Below are 23,036 nucleotides of genomic sequence, written 5' to 3'. Positions count from 1 at the left end.
GACAAGGGAAGACAACCAGGTAGCAATGTCCATAGAGGACAGACTGTTCTTGGACATCATGGAGCGAGAGATAGTAAGAGATGAATCAAAGAGTTGGGTCGCACCTTTACCATTCAAACCACAGAGGCAACGCTTACCCAACAACAGAGAACTTGTCTACAGTCGATTTGTCTCCCTTACGCGCAAACTGCAGAAGGCACCAGAAACAAAACAACACTTCTTTACCTTCATGGAGAGAATATTCCAGAGTGGCCACGCGGAAATTGCACCTGTACTTCAAGATTCCGAGGAATGTTGGTACTTACCTATTTTCGGCGTGTATCATCCGAAGAAACCAGGTCAGATAAGAGTGGTATTTGACTCAAGTGCCAGATACGAAGGTGTTTCTTTAAACGACGTCTTCCTGTCTTGTCCAGACCTCAACAACAGACTTCTGGGAGTACTTCTTCGTTTCCGCAAAGACGCAGTAGCATTTATGGCCGACATACAACAGATGTTTCACTGCTTCCTTGTTAAAGAAGAACACAGAAACTACTTGAGGTTCTTCTGGTACCACAATAATGACCCATACAAGGACATCGTGGAATATCGTATGAAGGTTCACATCTTCGGGAACAGCCCTTCCCCTGCTGTCGCTATCTATGGCCTTAGACATTCAGCCAGAGAGGGTGAAGCGAAGTATGGATCGGATGTAAGATCTTTTGTGGAAAAGGATTTCTACGTAGATGACTGCCTGAAATCCACACCCACAGAGGAGTCGGCAGTCAGTCTCCTGAAAAGGGCACAAGAAATGCTCGCTTCATCCAATTTGAGGTTGCACAAAATTGCTTCCAACAGCCAGAAACTAATGGCAGCCTTTCCCTCTCAAGATTACTCAACCGATTTAAAAGACTTGGATTTAAGCACGGATTCCCTTCCCATGCAGCGGAGCCTGGGTCTACTCTGGGATTTGAAAAAGGATGCATTCACCTTCCAGATCAGCGAAGAAGAGAAACCCTTCACGCGTAGAGGCGTCCTGTCCGTTGTGAACAGCTTGTACGATCCTCTGGGATTTGTAACCCCTGTAACTATCCAAGGTAAAATGATGTTGAGAGACTTCACCCAAGAGACATCCGATTGGGATGATCCGCTTCCCAGCGATAAAAGAGAACTGTGGGAAAGATGGAAAAATTCTTTAGAAGCCCTGTCGAGTCTCTACGTGGCACGGCCATATGCTTCTGTGCCTTCATCAGAAATCGAGGTGCAAAGGCTTTGTATCTTCTGCGATGCTTCAACCAAGGCAATTGCAGCAGTGGCGTATTTGAAAACAACTGACATCAACGAACAATGCCACGTAAGGCTTGTTATGAGCCGGACAAAATTGGCCCCACTCCGTGAACACACAGTACCCAGACTGGAACTCTGTGCAGCTGTGCTGGCAGTAGAGTTAGCTGAGCTTATCTCAACAGAAATGGACCTGGAAATCAAAGAAGTTGAGTTCTACACTGACAGCAAGGTAGTGCTGGGGTACATTTGTAATGAAACTCGTCGCTTCTATGTCTATGTCAGCAATCGGGTGCTAAGGATCAGGAGATCCACCGAACCTAAACAGTGGCACTATGTGTCCACGCACCACAATCCGGCGGACCACGCAACCAGATCCGTTGAAGCAAGACAACTTAAGGACACAACCTGGTTCACCGGTCCTACATTCTTATACCGTTCAACGCCATATGTGGACGAGTCAAACATCTTTGAATTGGTGGATCCAGAGGCAGATGAGGAAATCCGTCCTCAGGTATCCGTTCTACGTACGGTGACTAAAGACAATCACCTCAAATCCCACCGCTTCAACAGGTTCTCAACTTGGGACTCACTTGTTCGTGCCCTCGTTTGTTTAATTCATGTGGCTCGATCCTACAAGTCAACGTCACCCGCCATCCAGAAACCTTGCAAAGGTTGGCACCACTGCAAGTGTGCCTTTACCGTTCCAAGCATGGAAAATGCCAAGAACGTCATAATTCGTACCATACAACGTGAATGTTACGCCAAAGAAATAGATAACCTCAATAAAAGCCAACCCGTTTCCAGAGATAGTGTCTTGAAGAAGCTTGATCCAATCATTGACCAGGATGGGCTGTTAAGAATTGGAGGTTGTCTTCAAGAAGCTGAAGTGGAATTTGGGGAGAAGCACCCTATAATAATTCCTGGACATCATCATATCACGACCCTACTTGTGCAACACCACCACGTCTTGGTGAAACATCAGGGACGACTGTTTACTGAAGGAAATCTACGAACTGCTGGACTATGGATAGTCGGAGCAAAGCGATGCGTGAGTAAACTCATTTACAATTGCGTGATTTGTCGCAAACTCCGTGGCGGGACTCAAAAGCCGAAGATGGCCAATCTCCCACCAGACAGACTTAGTACAGAACCTCCCTTTACCAACGTCGGACTGGACGTATTCGGGCCATGGTCTGTGGTTGCACGGAACACTAGAAGAGTCCAGGCCAATGCCAAACGTTGGGCTGTTATGTTCACCTGTATGTCCATTAGAGCAGTCCACATTGAAGTAATTGAGTCCATGGACACTTCAGGGTTTATAAATGCACTCCGACGTTTCATCGCCATCAGAGGTCCCGTGAAGCACATACGCTCCGATAGAGGTACCAACTTTGTAGGAGCAGTGAAAGAACTTCAAATTCCTTCCAACCTAGACACCACCGGTGTGGAAAGATACCTGAGTGAGCAGGGGTGTACCTGGACTTTCAATCTACCACACTCTTCTCACATGGGAGGTGCTTGGGAGAGGATGATAGGAATAGCACGCAGAATCCTTGACTCCATTTTCTTGCAGGCAGGTAGTGCAAGACTCACACATGAAAGTTTGACCACATTCCTAGCAGAAGTTTCGGCCATCATTAATGCCAGACCATTGACTTCACTTTCTAGTGACTCTGAGGATCCGACCATTCTCACTCCTGCCATGTTACTTACTCAGAAAGCCAGCGTTCTCAGCGCTCCACCTGGAGAATTTAGCAACAAGGACCTCTACAGACGACAGTGGAGACAAGTCCAAAGTCTCTCCAATACCTTCTGGGACAGATGGAGGAAGCAGTACCTCTCCACCTTACAACCAAGGAAGAAGTGGCAGACCGACAAACCAAACATCAAAACCGGGGATGTCGTTCTCATGAAAGACAGCCAGTCACACCGTAATGAGTGGCCACTAGGCCTCATCACTAAAGTATTCCCAAGCAAAGATGGGAAAATCCGTAAGGTCGAGGTCAAAGTAGGCAAGTCGGGGAAAGCAAACTATTCCTCAGACCAGTGGCGGAACTTGTCTTACTGTTTTCGCCAAAAGAACCTGTAGGTGGCATCGGTTGATGCCAAGCGGGGAGTGTTCTGTCCTTCTAACAGGACAGGGCTTCGTTTCAAGCATTAAAAGGTTAACTATTGTCATAGTTTAGTTTTGCTGTGTTATAGCACCACCCAGTGGTGGATAAATTTATAACCTGTGTTTTTCATGTAATAATAGAGTGTTGCATTGTGGGTTTCAGCAAGGCATTCTGGGATGGGGAAATTCCCATTCTCTCTCTGTGCATCTCCCTGGACACACGCGTTATCTGCTGTTGGAACTACCTCACTTACTTCTCATCCTTGTTAAGTTTATCCGGTAAGATCATTATCCCTGTTCCTACAATGTAGTGTAGTACAGTGTGTGATTAACTGTATAGCAGCCAGTACACAGGAAATGTGGTTACCAGGAATCTGCTGTATGTAGTTATGTAGAAGTTGCACCATACTGTATGTTTCCCTGTTAGTTGTAGTTGTGTTATCGTTTAGCCCAATACTTATACATATCATTTGTATTATTCTAGTTTTACCGCGCTCATGTTTACCAATAAACAAGTTAGACTACAGAGAACAGTCTGCTTATTTGGGAGACAGAAGTGGTTTATGCCGTATGTCGGATCACACACCGTATCAACGTGTATGAAGACAGAACACCTATGCTGTGGCAAACTCACACATGTGCCTTGCATGGCTCACATCCTCAAACTGGTGGTACAGCAATTTCTCCACCACTATCTCGACCTGGATATGCTGCTGCAGTAAGCACGGTCACTGTGTGCTCTCTTCTGCCGCTCTCACTCCGCGGAAGTCTAGAGACTATTAGTCTAGAGACTAATGGCTGCATAATTTTAAACCAGCATAACAATGTGTGATGAGCGGAACTAAAACACGATCAATAGTCTTGAACTGAATAAGGTAGGATTGCGATATCAGATCTAATGGATCAGAATATATGATTCCTATGAGGATAGATGACTACCTTTTAGGAATCTAGCTGAATGGCTGCATAAAAGCGACATATGGAATTGCATATGTTCTATAGCTTCCAAATGACACAATAGATGCACACCTGATATATGATCTGGCAACAAGGTAGTCGCTCGTATATAGTCTCCTTCCTGTGAATTGTGCTGTGTGAAAATAACATAGCACTAGTGGTCAGAAGAATATGTAACTTTGTGACCATTGCAGACTTGACCAGCAGTGATCTGATTGTGAGATCGCACTGCGAAATAGATTATGACCTATTAGTGATAAAATTATCTATTTATCTCTAATGCTAGTGAGATTTAATGTGATTTAATATAGATCCGAGCTTGCTAAAATAGTAATCTGCTATATTTCAGAATATATTAAAACAGTGGACCCAAAGGTGGACCTTAAGCTCTATTAAAACAAAGTAATCGATAGAGTGATCTATTGACGTATTCTACATTAATATAAGATAGTGGCATTATAGCTCGGAATGAAGGAATACCTTTGGGTGAATCTCACCTTGAATGGTAATACTGAAATTCCCTCTACAGCTAGAGCCAATAAGGGTATTGCAATAATTAAAATTAAAATTGTACTTATATGCACTCGCACTTTTGTCATTAAATCAATTTTGTTGTACAATCACACACATTGGTTCTGTAATTCTAAATGTGTGTTTCTTTTGTAAAATAAATAAAAGTTATGTTTTACTTTAGGATCTTTAATAGGGATCTCTAGTTGCCTTAGGCAAATTGTGTGCAACACAGAATTAGCACAAAGGATTTATATTATGAAATGTGGGCTGGTGCCTGCACCAAAGTATTAGACCAAACAATTTGGATTATGATAAGATGTCTGGTGCCTGCACCAGAGTATTATCCCAAATGATTTGGATTATGAAATGAGGTCTGGTGGCTGCACCTGGCTATCATACCAAACGATTTAGATTTTGAAATGAGGTCTTGTACCTGTACCAGACTATTATCCCAAACTACTTGAATTATGAAATAAGGCCCGGTGCCTGTACTAGATTATTATCCCAAACAGTATGGATTCTGAAATGAGGCCTGGTGCCTGCAACACAGTATGAGCAGAGAGGATTTATATTATGAAATGTGGGCTGGTGCCTGAAACAGAGCATTAGGCCAAATGAGTTTGATTATGAAATGATGCCCTTGTGCCGGCACCAGAGTATTAGCCCAAAGGATTTGGATTAGGAAATGGGGCCTGGTGCCTGCACTCCAATATTAGCCCAAGCAATTTTGATGCATAAAGGTGACCTCCTGAGTTCTGACTGCAGCACAGTACTAGCCCAAATGATCTGGATTAGGAAATGTGGACTACTGCCTGCATAAAACTATTAGCACAAACTAGTTAGATGCTGGAAGAGCTGATACACTAAGAAAATGGCACCAGCAAAACAACATCTTTTTTTATCTTTTTATATGGAGAGGGACATGTGACTCCATATAAATGACAGAAGCCTTTGTGTCTGGATGGTGTGTGTGGTTTCTGCGCCCCGATTGGCTGCCGGAATGTACACACATTAAGTTAATTTTTTTAAAAATACGCTTTTCCACTCCTGTGACCTATACACACCCCCTCGCCTCATAAAACACATCCTAACCGCTTATGATACAGCGCCACTGTCTTAGCCAAAGTCCTAACAAAAGCATTAGTGGAAACTTGATCATTTACCGAACTGTGACCGAATCTTGCCGACTTTGAGGACAAATGCTTAGGAATCCGAACGCAAATCCGAAAATGTCCTCCATGAGAGAGGCACAAGATCTTCTGTCGAGAAATATGTTCACAATATTAGATGCAGGACATAAATTGTCCCCATTTCTTGTTTGTTTACGTTATTAATTGTATATCCATGGCTGGTTTAATAATGTAATAACTTGTGCACAAATAGAAAAGAAACAAAATGTATTTGATGTTGTGTTTAGTAATATGCATTTACCAAGATTTATCGACTGTTGAGATTCTTTTAATAGGCAACAAAGCTCGGAGATAACATACTGTGTATATTATTTAGGAGACTGAGATTCTGAAGGTTTCATTTTACTGAACAACAGTGCTTGCTTCTGCAGTTTATCGGCACTAAGAACAATCTACTTAAATTTAGCTTTTTCGGTGTTAATTCTGAAGCCAAAGCAAACAAAAAACTTGGTCTGCACACAATATAAACTCGCCACTGGATATATCATCGGTTTCACTCAAGAAAAGGTATACAATGCTGCATTTAGGCCTGTGTTATCACATGGACAATTTATAACTGGACTTTAAAATGTATACCCAGCTAATGAAAATTATTTTAAAATAGGTTCCAATAGGTAAAAAATAATGAAAGAAAGAATACTCACCGCTTAGGGCTCATTGACATGACTGTATTTCCAGGGCAAGTAATGTCCTTGGAAAAAATGACCAATGTTATTCAATGAGGCAGTGCAGATGAATGATTTTTTTCACAGACCGAATCTGTGTGTGAAAATAATCATAGCCCACACTAGTTTCTTCTGTAAATCAGATGAGACTTGCCCATTCAATATATAGATGTGCAAATAAATCGGATGCCATACGAAGCCACAGTATAAAATCAATTTTTACATACATGCATTTCAATTCTGTAACATAGGAAACTATGAATGATTAATAGCTGCTGGTGTAAAAATAGGCATTGTATACAGAATGCACAGGGATGACAAATGAGAAACATATTGTCACACTTTTCTGAATTAATTTCTGACTGATTTTTATATATATGCTCGTGTGAACCTACCCTTACCAATCCTTGTAGCTTCTAAATCTTACTGGATGCCAACCACTCTCTTCTTCCAGGTCCCGTCTTGACACACAGAAATTGCTTGCTCAGCCACTCATTGCCTTAAGCGGGTCATTAAAAGAGCCTGCTATACCACACCTGGAATTGGACAATAATATGCATCTAATATGTATGTTCTGTAATACCATTCATAATCAAAAGAAGAGCGAATCGATTTTAACACAACAAAGCTCAATACGTCTTTCCTGAAAATTTTGGATCTGAAATTTTTGAGATTCGATTCACAGAAATATATCAAAATAGTGGCTGGCCAGCAATCATTTTTCTTGATTTTTTTGATAGCCAGGAAGGTTACAGCAAAAATAACGCATAATACTCATTCTCACCTTATGAGGCCTCCACCACCACTGCAGATCGCTGCCATCTCCAAGTCTCCGCATGGTCTACAATTCTTCAAGCAATGAAGTACGTGCAGTTTCACGTGGGAGCAACAATGTCATTGATATCTATGAAAGTGTGGAGCTCAGAGCTGGAAGAACTGATGACCATATGGATGATCCAGAACCACAGAAAGATGCAGAAGCAGACATGGTGTAAGGAGTCAGATGAAGGCAGGTACGGACTGGGGCTGAAATTCAGTCCTGGCATTTGAAATCACACAGGCCCTTGTTGTCCCCATCCCCATTAACCAGATGGGATATATTACTAATATGACCCTGGATGGAGGAAAGGAAGATTTTCTACAAGACCAATATTTCTAATGATACCCATGGCCTGCTTGGGAATGTGACAGTCAGTGACTTTGTGCTCCGTCACAACTCTTAACACTATGAGTGTCTTGAGGACACCGATTCCGTTAACAACGTAGCAGACAAGGCAGCCCATGGCCAGACAGGCCGTTCTGGCATTTGCCAGAATTGCCAGATGGCCAGTCCGGCCCTAGATGAAGGCCTTGGATAGTTGAGTATAATGTGCCTTTATATTTTATAACCCCCTTCCCTCCCACTACTTATTATACTTTGACATTTTTAGAAATGAGAGAGCATATCAATCAGAGTATTTTCTATTAGGACCAATCATTCAGACTGAATCAAATCAGTGAGTGGATTAGAGTGAATCTGCCCCAAACTAATTTTTGGAGGATCACTCATCTTTATAAATAAACTTCCTAATCAAATTAATTTTCAGCAATTACTTGCAATGCTAATACAATGTTATTGGACATATTGTAAACTTTGAAATAAGCTACAGTGGGTGAAATAAGTTTTGAACATGTCACCACCAATATTCTAAGTAAACATACTGTATTTCTAAAGGTGCTATTGACCTGAACTTCTCCCCAGATGTTAGTAACAACCCATCCAATCCACAAGGGCAAAGAAATCAAACCGTAGATGCCATAAATTAAGTTACTGTATGTGTAATGATTAGTGTTGAGTGATACCTTCCGATATTCAAAAGTATCGGTATCGGATTGGATCGGCCGATATCCAAAAAATATCGGATATCGCCGATACCGATACCCGATACCAATACAAGTCAATGGGACACAAATATCGGAAGCTATCCTGGATGGTTCCCAGGGTCTGAAGGATATTTTTGTGATATATCCTCAGGGTCTGTTTGTGATATATCCTTCAGGGTCTGAAGGATATTTTTGTGATATCGGAAATCGGAATCGGAAGTTTCTATAAGTTCCCAGGCGTGTGCGGTGCGTATGGTTCCCAGGGTCTGGAGGAGAGGAAACTCTCCTTCAGGCCCTGGGATCCACATTCATGTAAAAAATAAAGAATAAAAATAAAAAATAGGGATATACTCACCCCTCCGACGGACCCTGGCTCTCACCGGTGCAAGCGTCTGCCTCCGTTCCTGAGAATGCAGTGACTGAAGGACCTTCGATTACGTCGCAGTCACATGAGCAGTCATGCGACCAATCACAAGACCGCAACGTCATCACAGGTCCCACACGCCTGGGAACTTATAGGAACTTCCGATTCCGATTTCCGATATCACAAAAATATCGGAACTCGGTATCGGAATTCCGATACACCGAATATCGGCCGATACCCGATATTTGCAGTATCGGAATGCTCAACACTAGTAATGATAAGAAATGACACAATTAAAAATTAGTATTAAACACACCTACTGAATTTAATACTTCATGCAAAAGACCTTTGTTGGTGATAACAGCTTCAAGACGCTTTCCATTTGGAGAAATTAGTCTTATGCATTGCTAAGAAATGATTTTGGCCTATTCTTCCACACAAACACTCAAATCCTGAAGGTTCTGTTGATTCCCTTTATGAACTCTGAACTTAAGTTCCTTCCATACATTTTCCATTGGATTCAGGTCAGGTGATTGGCTCAACCATTTTAGCTGCTTTTTTTTCTCTGAAACCAATTGAGAGTTTCCTTGGTTGTGTGTTTGGGATCATTGTCTTTCTGAAATATCCACCCTTGTTTCATCTTCATCATCATGGTAGATGACAGCAGATTTTTATCAACAATATCTCGGTACATTTGTGCATTCATCATTCCTTCAGTTATATGAAGTTTGCCAATGCCGTATGATAAAAAGTCACCCCACACTATGATGTTCCCACTTACAAACTTCACTGTTGGTATGGTGTCTTTTGGGTGACATGCAGTGCCTTTTGGCCTCCAAACATGGTTTGTATTATGGCATCCAAAGAGTTCAATTTTGGTCTCTTCTGACCAGACTATATTCTCTAAGTATTTCTTATGCTTGTCTAAATGTTGTTGAGCAAACTTTAAATGCACTTGAACATGTTTTTTTGTTCATCAATGGAGTCTTGCATGGTGAGCATGCATACAGGCCATGGAGGTTGAGTAGCTTACTTATAGTTCTCTTTGAAACAATTGTATCTGTTGATTCAGCTTTTTTCTGTAGCTCTCCGCAGGTGGTCTTTGGCTCTTGGACAACTCTTCTGATTATTCTTTTCATTCCATTGAAATATTGCAGGGAACAACTGGCCGTGGATGGTTTATGGTGAAATTATGTCCTTTCCACTTTCTGATTATGGCCCTAACAGCGCTCAGTGGAACCTTCTGTAGTTTAGAAATTCTCCTGTAACCAATGTCATCAGTATGTTTTTCTAAAATAAGGTTGTGAAGGTCTTGAGACAGCTCACTGCTTTTACCCATCATGAGATGTTTCTTGTGTGGCACCTTGGTAATGAGAAACCTTTTAACAGGCCATTAGTTGAACCAACTGATACTATTTTTCACTAAGTGTCAGGATTGCTTTCTAATTACTGATAGATTTTAGCTGGTGTCATGACTTTTCAAGTTTTTTTGCACCTCTTTTTGGTCACGTGTTAAAAACTTTTTCCCTGTGTAATTTCTCATTATTATATACTAATTCATAGAAATCTATGGTTTGATTTCTTTGCCTGTGTGGATTGGATGGGTTGTTACCAATATCTGGTGAGAATTTCATGTTAATAGCATCTTTAGAAATATATTTACTTAGAAAATTGGTGATGTTTCCAATACTTACTTCACACTTATTTATACATGAAGTGCTGAAATTGTGAAGTGACTACATAAAATCTTTAAAAAGATTGCAATACAATAGTCAAGGTGTGAATTACATTAGAGGCATTATAAATAAATATTGTCTATGGTGCATGTTAGCATTAAATATTATATTTTACAAGCATACGTACTGAATTAATTTTACATCACAGAAGCAATCACCTGTGCTGAATTAAATAATTGATGTTAAAGGTGCTTAACATTAATTATTTAATTCAACTCAGGTTATTGCATTTGGGAAATCAGCAGAAAAGATGGAAGCAGATTGTTTCCTTACAGTAAAAATGGGTCATGTTGGAAGGTGTGTAATTAATGGATTGCTGAGCTGTCACTTTCTTCGTGCCCTTTTTTGGAAAAACTGAAGAGTGATAAAGAATACAAAATTCCATCTACAATACCTACAAATTTCTATTTTTCTTTCAGTGAGGGTAGAAGTATAAAAACATAAAGAAATAAATATGTTCAATAAAAAAATTACATTTTTATTAAATTAACTGGGTAAATAAACTTTATCAAAACTCAGACACACATCATAAATAAGTTATATAAAAAAATATGTAATTATAATTAAAACCAACATTTTTTATTCTTTTTTTGATTGTTTTAATTATGATTACACATTTTTTAATATGTTATTTTATTGTGTGTTCAGGTTTTGATATTCACCAGGGTGTGGGACATGCAATTTATTCAGATCACAGCATCTTTTAAAAGCTGTGTAGTGTACTTCTTTGTATGATATCTAAACAAATGTTGTAAAAGAGAAGCAGGTACAACGTATCTATACTGTATCTGTACAGATAATTCTTCAGCAGTGTTATCCTCATCGTAAATAGACATATGTCTGCATGGATGAATCGGATTGACCAATCGGAAAATTAGACCAAACCAATAAAGAAGAAACCTGAAAAGTGGTCAACAGTGTATAATTATAAAAATACCTTTATTCAAAGCTTTAGGGCACATGGTGATAACAAGCAGAGAGCGCACACACAAGTAATGTAATAAAATGACATAGTCCCTAAAAAGGGAAGTAGCAAATGGGGGATAAAATTGTAGCAGAGAAACATCAGAACCACCTGGTCTAGAGCAAGAATGATATTCACAGTATTTGTGGTATAGAGCCTAAAAGTGTGAAAGAGGTTAGACATGCTGGTAGAAGACCTCAAAATGTTACACATATTGTTTCAGGATCTTTAGAGGCTTTGTAGTATTTTGATTTATGGCGAATAAATCTATTGCCAGTCATATTTTGGGGACAAGCTTGGAGAATATAAATTTCAAGAGATATGGTCATCTCTAAAAATTAGCCTTTTCGATAACAGAACTGAAAAAAAATTGTTTTAAATGTGATGACCATTTAAGAATGTGTTAAATGTCCATCAAATATCTAATTAATAAATGACTGATCACACATCAGGTCAGGTGGCATTATGGTTAAAAAAAAACGTAGGTGGCCTTGACAAGTGGTTTTGATATGTGGCAAATGAGGAACAAAAGAGAATTATTATTACCACGTGTTCTTTGAATTCCAAAATCCAGGTGACCCTGACAATTCAAAACAATAATTGAAATGGCATATATCAATGTTAATTATTAGTGTCATTCATAGGTCCTGAATGTACCCAAAAGTCATGTTTGATTATTACATCTGGATATCAGAAAAGTCTCACTATTTTGATCTATTGAATAGAAACATCTAGAAAGCTGTCACTTGTAATAATTACATCCACATATAATATCACTGCTTTAGTCTAGTGTGTATTCAATACATCACATTTCTGTGGCTCTCTGCTTGTAGTGCTAGCAATGACTGAAAATACTATTTAAATGGATGATTGTCTATAAGGAATCGTACAGGTGTGCCATTCATTAGCTCAATGCTGTACGCTGACAGTGGCTTTATCTCTATGTAATCACTCCTAGATGATTACTCATTCTAGCTCTTGGATACTAATAGTAATCATGCAGCTTACATGTTTCATTGAATGTTATTGTAAAGCAGTGATTACATATTTTCTAGTATTCAATTAAAGAATCGGTTACATTTACTCATGCTAAAGTTATACTAATGTAGAATTACCTTAACCTTAGATTAAAAAACAATTTTTATTGAAAATATGCATGAAAAAAAACATCATAAAATTGCAGTACCTTTATGTCAATTTCACAATTTTAAATGTTTATCGCAGCAGAAACTTTGGATATTCTTTTTTATATTCACAGCTTGTACAGCAGACTCAATTTTTGTCTCCAAAGTTACTGTACTTGGAAAGTCTCTTGCTTCTGTGTAAGGTTTTATGGTAAGCAGGGTCCACTCTCTCTCACCTTTCTGCAGATTGTAAGCTTTCATGTTGAGTGTGTGCCTATCTGTCTTCCTTTCCCTCTTGTAAAGTGTAAGGTCTTATGATCAGTGGTGTCCTCTATGTCCCTCTATTGTAGAATGTAAGCTCTTATGGCTGACAGAGACATCTCTCTCTCCTGACAGCGGGGCCCTATCATTCTCTCTCGCCTGTAGAGTGGAAGCTCTCATGTTGAGTGTGTGCCTATCTGACTTTCTTTTCCTCCTGTAAAGTGTAAGTTGTTATGATCAGCAGAGTCCTATATGTCTCTCTATTGTAGCATGTAAGCGCTTATGGTCGACAGAGGTCTGTCTCTCTCCTGTCAGCAAGGTCCTCTCTCTCATGCCTGTAGAGTGGAAGCTCTCTTGTTGAGTGTGTGCCTATCTGTCTTTCTCTCTTGTAAAATGTAAGCTCTTATGATCAGCGGGGTCCTCTATGTCCCTCTATTGTAGAATGTAAGCTCTTATGGCTGACAGAGATCTCTCTCTCTCCTGCCAGCGGGGTTCTCTCTCGCCTGTAGAGTGAAAGATCTCATGCTGAATGTGTGCCTATCTGTCTTCCTTTCCTCCTGTAAAGTGTAAGCTGTTATGATCAGCGGAGTCCTCTATGTCTCTATTGTAGCATGCATGTTAGTTGTTGAGCTCCCGCCACTGCAGAGGGGGAATCTCGAACCATGTCCTCTGCGGTCTCCCATTCTTCCCCAGCCACAGTGGAGTCTGCTCAGCAGAGATGTCATTCCCAGCGTCTGGCTTAAGCTGATACTGTGCGGCTAGCTACAGCTGCTGCCCCAGGTTCAGCCTTTGTAACCAGCATTGATCAGCGACGAGCAGACATTCCAGGGACTAAGTCCTGCTTTTCATCTACTGATCATGCCCGTGGGACGACCTCTCATTGGAGGTCAGAGGTCATATGCTCAGGTCCTGTAGCGGCTCCGATTGGACTGCTGGGAAGGTCCCGGAAGACTACATCTATAAAAGGATCACATAGCCGCTCAGCCATGCGCTAGTATAGAACTGAAATCATTTGTACATGGATGTATGACTGAAACTGGTGAAAGCTCCTTAATCACATCCCTAGTGTTGTTGAAAGTAATTAGGTGATTGAGCTACCTAGCGCCAGATTGTGCCATCCAGCACTAGACATGAATTGCTGCATCAATTAGCAGCCACCGCCAGTGTAGCGCCGTGCACAACCATTGCGCTTTCCTAGCCCTAGTTAGCGTGGTTAGTGGCGTCCGCCAGAGCGGCGCTGTACACACTCTGTACGGTAAATCTTTACTTAGTCCTGACAACCAGTCAGTGTAGGGTGGGAACTCCCGCTTGAACTCAGCATCTGACTCAGGGCGTCCTCAGGCGTGGGCTCAAAAGCCACCAAGGGTCAGAGCAAGTCCAATCAACAGCATAGAGGGGATGAATCATAGGGATCCCACCAGCATCCACCAGCTGCACCCTGTGACTATTAACAGGGCACAGTGTCCATTTAACCGACTCTGTGAAGCAACAGAGTTTGCTTCCATTCACACCGGGTGAAGTCTAACTCACGTGTGAGCAAGTGTTCATCCGCCATTACTCAGCAGCAGGTTCCATCTCTGCACGGTGGACCCCTGGCTGTAAACGCACCTCATATTTCCCTTTATATTATTTGGTGCGTTCCGCTAGCCCTAGCAATGTAAGTGCTTATGGTCGACAGAGGCCTCTCTCTCTCTTGTCAGCGGGGTCCTCTATCTCATTCTCTCTCGCCTGTACAGTGGAAGCTTTAATTGTCAGCAGGGTCTTCTGTCTCTCTTTCTCTCTTGCCTGTAGTGTGTAAACTCTTATGGTCAGAAAGGTCATCACTCTCCTGTAGAGTGTAAGCTCTTAAGATCAGTGGGGTTCTCTCTTTTTTTCTTCACTTGCATTTTCTGAGCAACTACACGCATTCCAGTATTGAGATTCCTGCAAATGTGTTTACAGCAAAACGAATTTTGTGGGAAAATTTGGTGAACTTGGTGAACTTGAAAGTCAAAAGATCCACTCATATCTATTTGGTAAGCATCCCTGTCTAGAAAGTCATGCAATAATTAACATGTATATTTTCAAGCGGTATTAACACCTAGCCCTCTCTATTACACAGGTATATGCTATTGTTTATTAGCTATGGATTGAAACTCATAACACACTTTCTTGATGTGCATATCCAGTTTTTAAGTCAGTTATGAAATAAATACCAAAGGAAGATTAATCCGCATCCAATACAGCAAATTGCTGTGACTAAAATAATGCAAAAAAACATCAATTCCAACATAAAGAATTCTAAGTCAAATCAATTACCAAAAATAATCAGTGATCTTTATTAGGATAGTACAAATTAAAAAAAAAAACAATCAGTTTCGATACAAAAATCTGAAAAACAGAGAGCATTAGGATGACACATCCAAAGAAGAAAATTTAACGTTATAAACAAACAGAAAATAAAAGGGGTGTGAACAAGGACAACTTCTAGTACCAATATAAAAAGACATATCAAGTATCAGTTCTCAATAAACAATAATTCATATTATCTCAATGAGTAATATACTGTATGACTATAGACGCACTCACAGGGGTTGTGGATAAACTTGGCACACACGTGGTCAAATGAAGGTGAGATTTAATTGAAAGAGAGTACATACAATATTGACGTTTCGGTCTCAGATTAGACCTTCATCAATGTACTAAATAAAGAAAAATAGTGAAACAAAAATAAAATAGGTATATACAATAATATTTACAGTATTGTCAATCATACATGGGTCTCAATAGAACAATGAAAAGCATAACTATCAATGGTATTTGATATATAGTTATTGTCTCTGATGATAAACTAAAGGAAGAACGATTGGAAGAGATGCGGATAAAATTCTCAGAGAGGGGCTATCCACCCCATACTCTTGATTTTTCTAGAACCACTCTCCCTCCAAACTCGAGGGCTAACACGAGAAATCGCATCCCATTTATCCACAACATAAGTACGGTTTGGGCACCCACTTGTGCACCACAATTTATAGTAGTGCCTACGGCTATCTTCCACACACTCACAGGGGTAACGTACAAGCCAGGAAAGACACAACACCTGGAAACAACAGGTCCCTGCACGGACCAGGAAAGTTCCTAATCTGACTCTGACATGTCCCTGCTTAACTGTGAACGTTGGCACCCTAAGTAAACGTAATGGTGACCACACTCAGTGTTGACTGACCCTAAGTCTCCATAACTGCACCCTAGCTATACATACTGTTCAACAATAAAACAATAACTAGATTACCAAATACACATAAATCTGAGGATGAGGCACAGGACTAAGAACATGTCTACAGAGTCACAGAAGAAAGATGGAAAATAAGGAAAAACAAAAACAAATGGAACACCTGGAAACCTCCCAGATCCCAAATGTAAAAGAAAGATAATAGTGATGGGGAGGAAGAATCACAAACAAACCACAGGAAAATAAACAGAAGCAACATAATCTGTAGTAAAGGCACTGGAGTACCAAACATCCATCAATCTTGAAGTATAGCTAGCAAAGAAGGCATGTGCAAGGTATCAATAGCCACTCCCAATATGTGACAGGACACATGATATGTAGCAGGTAGAAATGCAAAATTTTAATCTGGGCAAGAAAAATGGAAATGGCAGAATGAGAGGAATAGAACTAAGCAACAGCATGCGTGAAAAAGATTGTATACTGATAGATCACATACTTCACATCAACAGAGTCAACAGTGTGATGCAGCAGCAAAAGAGGCAAACATAGTTCTTGGATGTATTAAGTGAAGCATAGAGTCTAGATGACAGGAAGCAATTATCACTCTACTCCTCCTTGTTTAGATCTCATCTGCAATACTGTGTCCAGTTCTGGGTACCACATTTAAAAAAAAAAGACATAGAAAAAATACAGTAAGTTCAGAGAAGAGCTATCAGGATGGTGAGCAGACTGAAAACTATGTCCTACGAGGAAGAGTTAAAGGATCTGGAAATGCTTAGCTTGCAAACAAGAAGGCTAAGAGGAGACTTAATAGCTGTCTACAGATATCTGAAGGGGAGCACAGTGCAGATGGATCATCTTTAGTCTCATTTGCACATGGAAAGGTGAGTAGCAATGAAATAAATCTGAAAGGGAGAAGATACAGATTAGATATTAAAAATAAAAAACCTATATAGAAAAGAAATACCATAAATATATTATATGTAAAAAGGCTATGAATATCAAAATATGATATATCACCCCAAAAATATATTCAAAGACAAGCAAATTAAAATAGTATTTTTTTATTAAAAAATTAATAATACATGATTATACACAAAATAATTTGTTAAAATAGACTACAGACAAATTGAGATCAAAGAATCTTTATTAAAATATTAAACCTAAAAAATATCTAAATTAAATATGAGGCAGGGGACAGAATAAGCCAGACAAGCCATAAAGGTATGGGAAAAAAAACCTTTGCTGGTAAAGTTCGTATGTGTGATATATATGGAAAGACTACTCAAAACAAAAACATTACTTTCCCTATCAAACAGTACATGTGCAAATAATGTCAAAACATACAATACATTAGACATATAGATAGACAGAGTAATATGCTTCATGAGTAGCAATACTCATATGTAGGGGTGATAACACACCAATGAGTGTAGCAGTATCACCTGTACTTAAACACAGTAGAGACATACAATGTATAGTTGTCACATCCCTTACAGTCACATGTCCCTCTCCAAATAATGAGCGGACATGTTGTTTTGGCAACATTTTGTCAGTGTAACAGCATAGAGAGGCTGCTCCTGCTGCTGCTACTGGATAGTCAGAAAGTTATGTAGATGATTGATTGTCAGTCAGCTAGCTCAGATACATAGGATCCTGTGTAGCTGTGAAATCAACCTTGCAACAGATCAATCATCTTTGCTCATTGTGTGTGACACCATTGTATATTTATAACTTTTTTGTGATGCTAATATTGTGCTAGAGTAGTGCACTAGTCAACATTTGAGAATCTAGTTTGTTTGTTATAATACTGTGCATCAGAAAGCAGGCCACATTTCAGTATCTAATAATTTTGTGCTTGTATTTTTAATCCGTCAAAGAGTCCAGATTTTAAAATCTAAATTGTTAGCTCTATAACACTGCTCCAGAAATCAGGCGATATTTCAGCATCTAATAATTTTGTATGTTTGTTCTAATAGTGTGCTACACAAGGCATGCCACATTTCAGCAGAAAAATATTTTGTGCTGGTAATATTTTGGCCTAGGCAGGAGTCCACATTTGAAAATATAAATTATTTGTGCTAATACCATTGTCCTGGAACAAGGCCACATTTCTGGAGAAAAATATTTTATGCTCGGAACATTTTTGCCTAAGCAGGAGTCAACCTTTGAAAATATAAATTTGTGCTAATACTGTGGTCCAGACATAAGGCTACAATTCTGAAGAAAAATATTTTGTGCTGGTAAAATTTTGGCCTAGGCAGGAGCACACATTTGAAAATATAAATTCTTTGTGCTAATACAGTGGTCCATAAACAAGGCCACATTACAGAATATAAATATATAGTGCTAGTAGTTTTTCTCCAGCTAGGAGTCAACAATTCTGAATCTTAATTTATTGTACTAATAGCGTGCTCGAGAAGGCAGGCTACCTTTCAGTATATAAATTCTATGTGCTAATTGTGCTGTCCAGCAAGCAGGACACATTTCAGCATGGGACAGAGCCTGGCGCAAGGCTTGGACAAGCATTTCTAGCTCAAACATTGATCATTTACAAGTGAATGAGTGACAGGTGTAGGCCTGGTGGTCTTAGAGCCCTGCCAAATTCAAACAAGACATATGAAGGAGACCCAACTTGAAGTCCAACCATTTCCAAAAAATAGGGGCAGACACCACTAAAGTGGCATCAATATAATTTATTAACTTATTTTACTCACTTATATAGTGTCATTAATTCCACAGTGCTTTACAGACGTTATAAATTTCCCCAGAGAAGAAATAGCATAATGGGGCTCTGACACCCCTTCCACAACAGGCAGCCCACCAGATGGGGACCTAACTTGGAGTCTCCAAATGTCAAAAAATTGTTAGAATTATCAGCAGCAGTAGCAACAGCAGCCACAGAAGCCATGACAAAGGTGTGACAGACTGCAATAACACGAGATCAATGCATGACACTAAAAACAACATCATTGCCTAGATTGTCCAGTCTGCAACTGGGTGCAAAAGTCATTGAAGAGCCATGACTTCTTCACCTTGATGAAAGTTAGGAGGTCTACACTTTCAGGAGACAGCCAGATGCGTTTATCCATGAGGACACCACCATCAGTGCTGAAGACAAGTTCTGAGAGAACGTTGACTGCCGGGCATGAAAAACAAATCCAAGGAGTGGGAGGCAAGCTCACGCCATTCTGCCATTTTTGAAGACGAAAATGTAAAAGGGTTCAAAGCCCCAATGACATTAATATTTAGCTTGAGCTACTCCTGCACCATCTTCTCTAGTCATTCACTACATGTCAGACTTGTACTCTGTTATGCAGATGCATTTTGGCAGCTTTTTGGCCCTTCTGAAGGTGCTATGCGTTTGGTTTTGCCTCCCATTGAATTCAATGAACTTTGAATATGTTCGACAAACTGTTTGACGTACCATTTGGCGAACACAGGGGCGTTCACAGAATCCAAACATTGAAAGGTTCATTCATCTCTAGTTATGGCCACCCGGTCAGCCAGTCACAGTTGATATCTAAGGGGGCCTCTAACATATTAGGCTGAGTAGGTCATCCTAATTGCATACAAGTTTCTCTTCATCAGGACATTATTGAGTACCAAACATGTTACCTTAGAGGTATCGCCAAATGTTGAAACATTGCTAGTTTCCACACTGTCACATTTCACAATAACATCATCAGATATTAATTCAGTAGGGTAGGGTTTGGCGCAGTTTACACAGGAACATATTACCTTATCACCATTATGCATTTCATCAGAGTTGGATGGGTCGTCAATAATGTCCTGAGATACCAACCATCCCAGATCAGTAAATAATAAGATATTGGTGGGAATGTTCTCAGATATACCCAATTCCATTAACCCCATCCCTGAACCCCAGTCAAAGTAAACTAATGCCATATACACAGGGCACTGTTGATTTTCCCAATTTTGCTGACAGTCATTATTTTTCCAGCAATAATATTCTTAGACTAAGCAAGTTTTGAATGGACATGTGTCATCTCAGAACTGGTGTCTTACAGCAAGTATTGCCAACAGTAATGGATGGTAAATCATCACTTTATTTCCCTTCTATCCAACCCAAAAAATAAAACAACTGAAGAGAAGAGAGGTGGCTTGGACAAGGGGGTATTATTTTTTGTCAGAGCAAATAGTGTTGACATATCCCACTTGGTTACACACAAAAGATCTGCAGCAATAAAATGCCAATCTTGGTGGTGGAAGATGAATCAGAACCTCCAGGGGGTTGGCTGACAGAGGTAAGTGTGTTGAGTATTGGTTTATTCCCTTTCCAGCTGGTGAATGCAGGCTTATTCACCTTTTTGTATAATTTTCAGTATAAACATCTGTAATCTGTATTGTCTTGGCTGCATCCTAGGGCTCCTGGTCCATAACAAACTGTTACACTGCAGGAAAATGTGCAAAAACTGAACCTTAATTATCAGGTCTTTCATGTCCTCATAAGTAGAAATTGATAATCCTTAGATTCATTAAAGAAGGTTTATTTTCAGGCTACCTATCATATCGGAGTTAGTATTGTTAGATCAACATTGAATTGTCTAGAATCATTTGTGGTATAGTTTCAGAGTGAGATCAAGGTCTGTTTTATGGCCTCAGAATCTCCATTCATGTCTACTGGAAGAGTAGAAAACACTTCCAGGGTTTTGCCTCTTCAACAACTTCACACCATGGCCATTTTCTGTTTGTTTGTTTTTTGTATTTTACTCTCCTTTTTCAAGAGCCATAACTTTTTAAATTTTCCGTCAATATAACCCTGTGAGGGCTTATTTTTTGTGGGACAAGTTGTACTTTTGAGTGGCAGCATTGATTTTACCATATAGTGGAAATAATGGAAACACATTCCAAATGCGGTGAATTTGAAAAAAAGTGCAATTTCACAATAGTTTTTTTGTTTTATTATAGTTACGATGTTCACAGTATGGTAAAACTGACCTGCCAATATGATTCCCCAGTTCAGTGTGAGTATGCAGATACCAAACATGAATAGTTTATTTTTTATTCAAGTGGTGAAAAAAAAATTGTACATAAAAATGTTTTTTGCGTTTGTTGCCATTTTCCAAGACCCGTAGTGTCTTCATTTTTAGGGATCAGGGGGTGTGTGAGGGCTTATTTTCTGGGCCCTGAGCTGACATTTTTATTGATTCCCTTTTGAGGTAGATATGATGTTTTGATTGCTTCTTATTGCATTTTATTGCAGATTGTGGCTGCTGAAAAAACTTAATTCTGGTGTTTCTATTTTTTTTTCTTGAAACACCATTTACCGATTGGATTAATTAATTTATTTTTTGTTGAATGGACTTTTACGAATGCAGCAATACTAAATATGTGTATTTTTTTTAAAAATAATTATGCATACAGATAGATGATAGGTAGATAAAAAGAAAGAAATGTCAGTGAGATATATAATTAGTGCAGTGCATGTACATGTATTTAGCTAGAAAATAAAGAAATGAAAGAAAAAATGTCACTTGAGGGAAAGCAGACAGCTATGGGCTGGGGTTATTATTCTGGGAAGGGTCCAATATCTGCAAAGCTTCCCAGCCTATTAATAGCAGATCACAGCTGTCTGCTAAACCTTTACTGGATATTACAATACCCCCCGCCCAAAAAAAAGACATGGGGTCCCCCCTATTTTTTATGTCAGCAAAGTCTAAGTAGGTAGCTGCAAACTAATATTAATAGACTGGGAAGGAACATGGATATTGGCTACCTGCCAGACAAATAACAACAGCCCTCAGCAGCTCCAGAAATGGAGCATCCATTAGATCAGTGTTCCCCAACTCCGGTCCTCGAGAGCCACCAACAGGTCACGTTTTCAGGATTTCCTTAGTATTGCCCAAGTGATGGAATTATTGCCTGTGAAGGTGCAATTATCACCTGGGCAATACTAAGGAAATCCTGAAAACATGACCTGTTGGTGGCTCTTGAGGAGCGGAGTTGGGGAACAGTGCATTAGATGAACCAATTCTGGCGCTTAGCTGCTGATCCTCCCACTTGTCCTGGTTCAGTGGCAATCAGGGTAATAGTCCTGAGGTTGATGTCAGCTGTGTAATATCCACTGGTATCAAGCCCAAGGGTTAGTAATGCAGAAGTATCTATCAGACACCCCATTACTAACTCCAAACTCAAAAGCAATAAACACACACACAGAAAAGTTCTTTCTTTTTAATGAGATCTTTTGTATAAAGAAAATTATATATTAACATTTTTACAAAAAGAGATCAGTAGAACAGATATTTTCAGTATTACATGGCATCAATATGTCGGGGTCGTAACGACAATATACCCTCATTCACCAGTCATTCCAAATTAAACTATAAGCATGTGGTACCGGGTAAGAATGAGTCAGACAGGTAGCTGGTTCAATCTCAGTGCATGCTCATGTGACTATATGTGTCCAGAGCAGTTGCAGCAACTACTTTATTTTTGAATACACAGTACTATTGTTTAGGGGAAAAAAAGAATGCATTAGGCGGAGTTTAAGCAGCATACATCTAGTGCTCAGTCTCTCTCTCTGATTCGTCAGAACGTCTCCCGGTGGTTACTTCTTTCTTCACATTCCAGAGTTATCTTTTCAGGAGAAATGAAACTTAACCCTTCAGATTCTAAACTGAAGTGAAGAATGAACACTGGCAGCCATCTTTAGATACAATTACATTTGCATTAGCTAGCAGATAGGAAAAACTTATTGTTTCACAGTATAAGATATATAAAAGTACAAAGGTATATAAGAAAATATATTCTCACCTTGACAATCCCCCCTAAACGCTAAGTTTTTC

The sequence above is a fragment of the Ranitomeya variabilis genome, chromosome 7 (assembly GCF_051348905.1).
Source record: "Ranitomeya variabilis isolate aRanVar5 chromosome 7, aRanVar5.hap1, whole genome shotgun sequence".
NCBI lineage: Eukaryota > Metazoa > Chordata > Amphibia > Anura > Dendrobatidae > Ranitomeya > Ranitomeya variabilis.
This window is presented reverse-complemented; position numbering follows the sequence as displayed.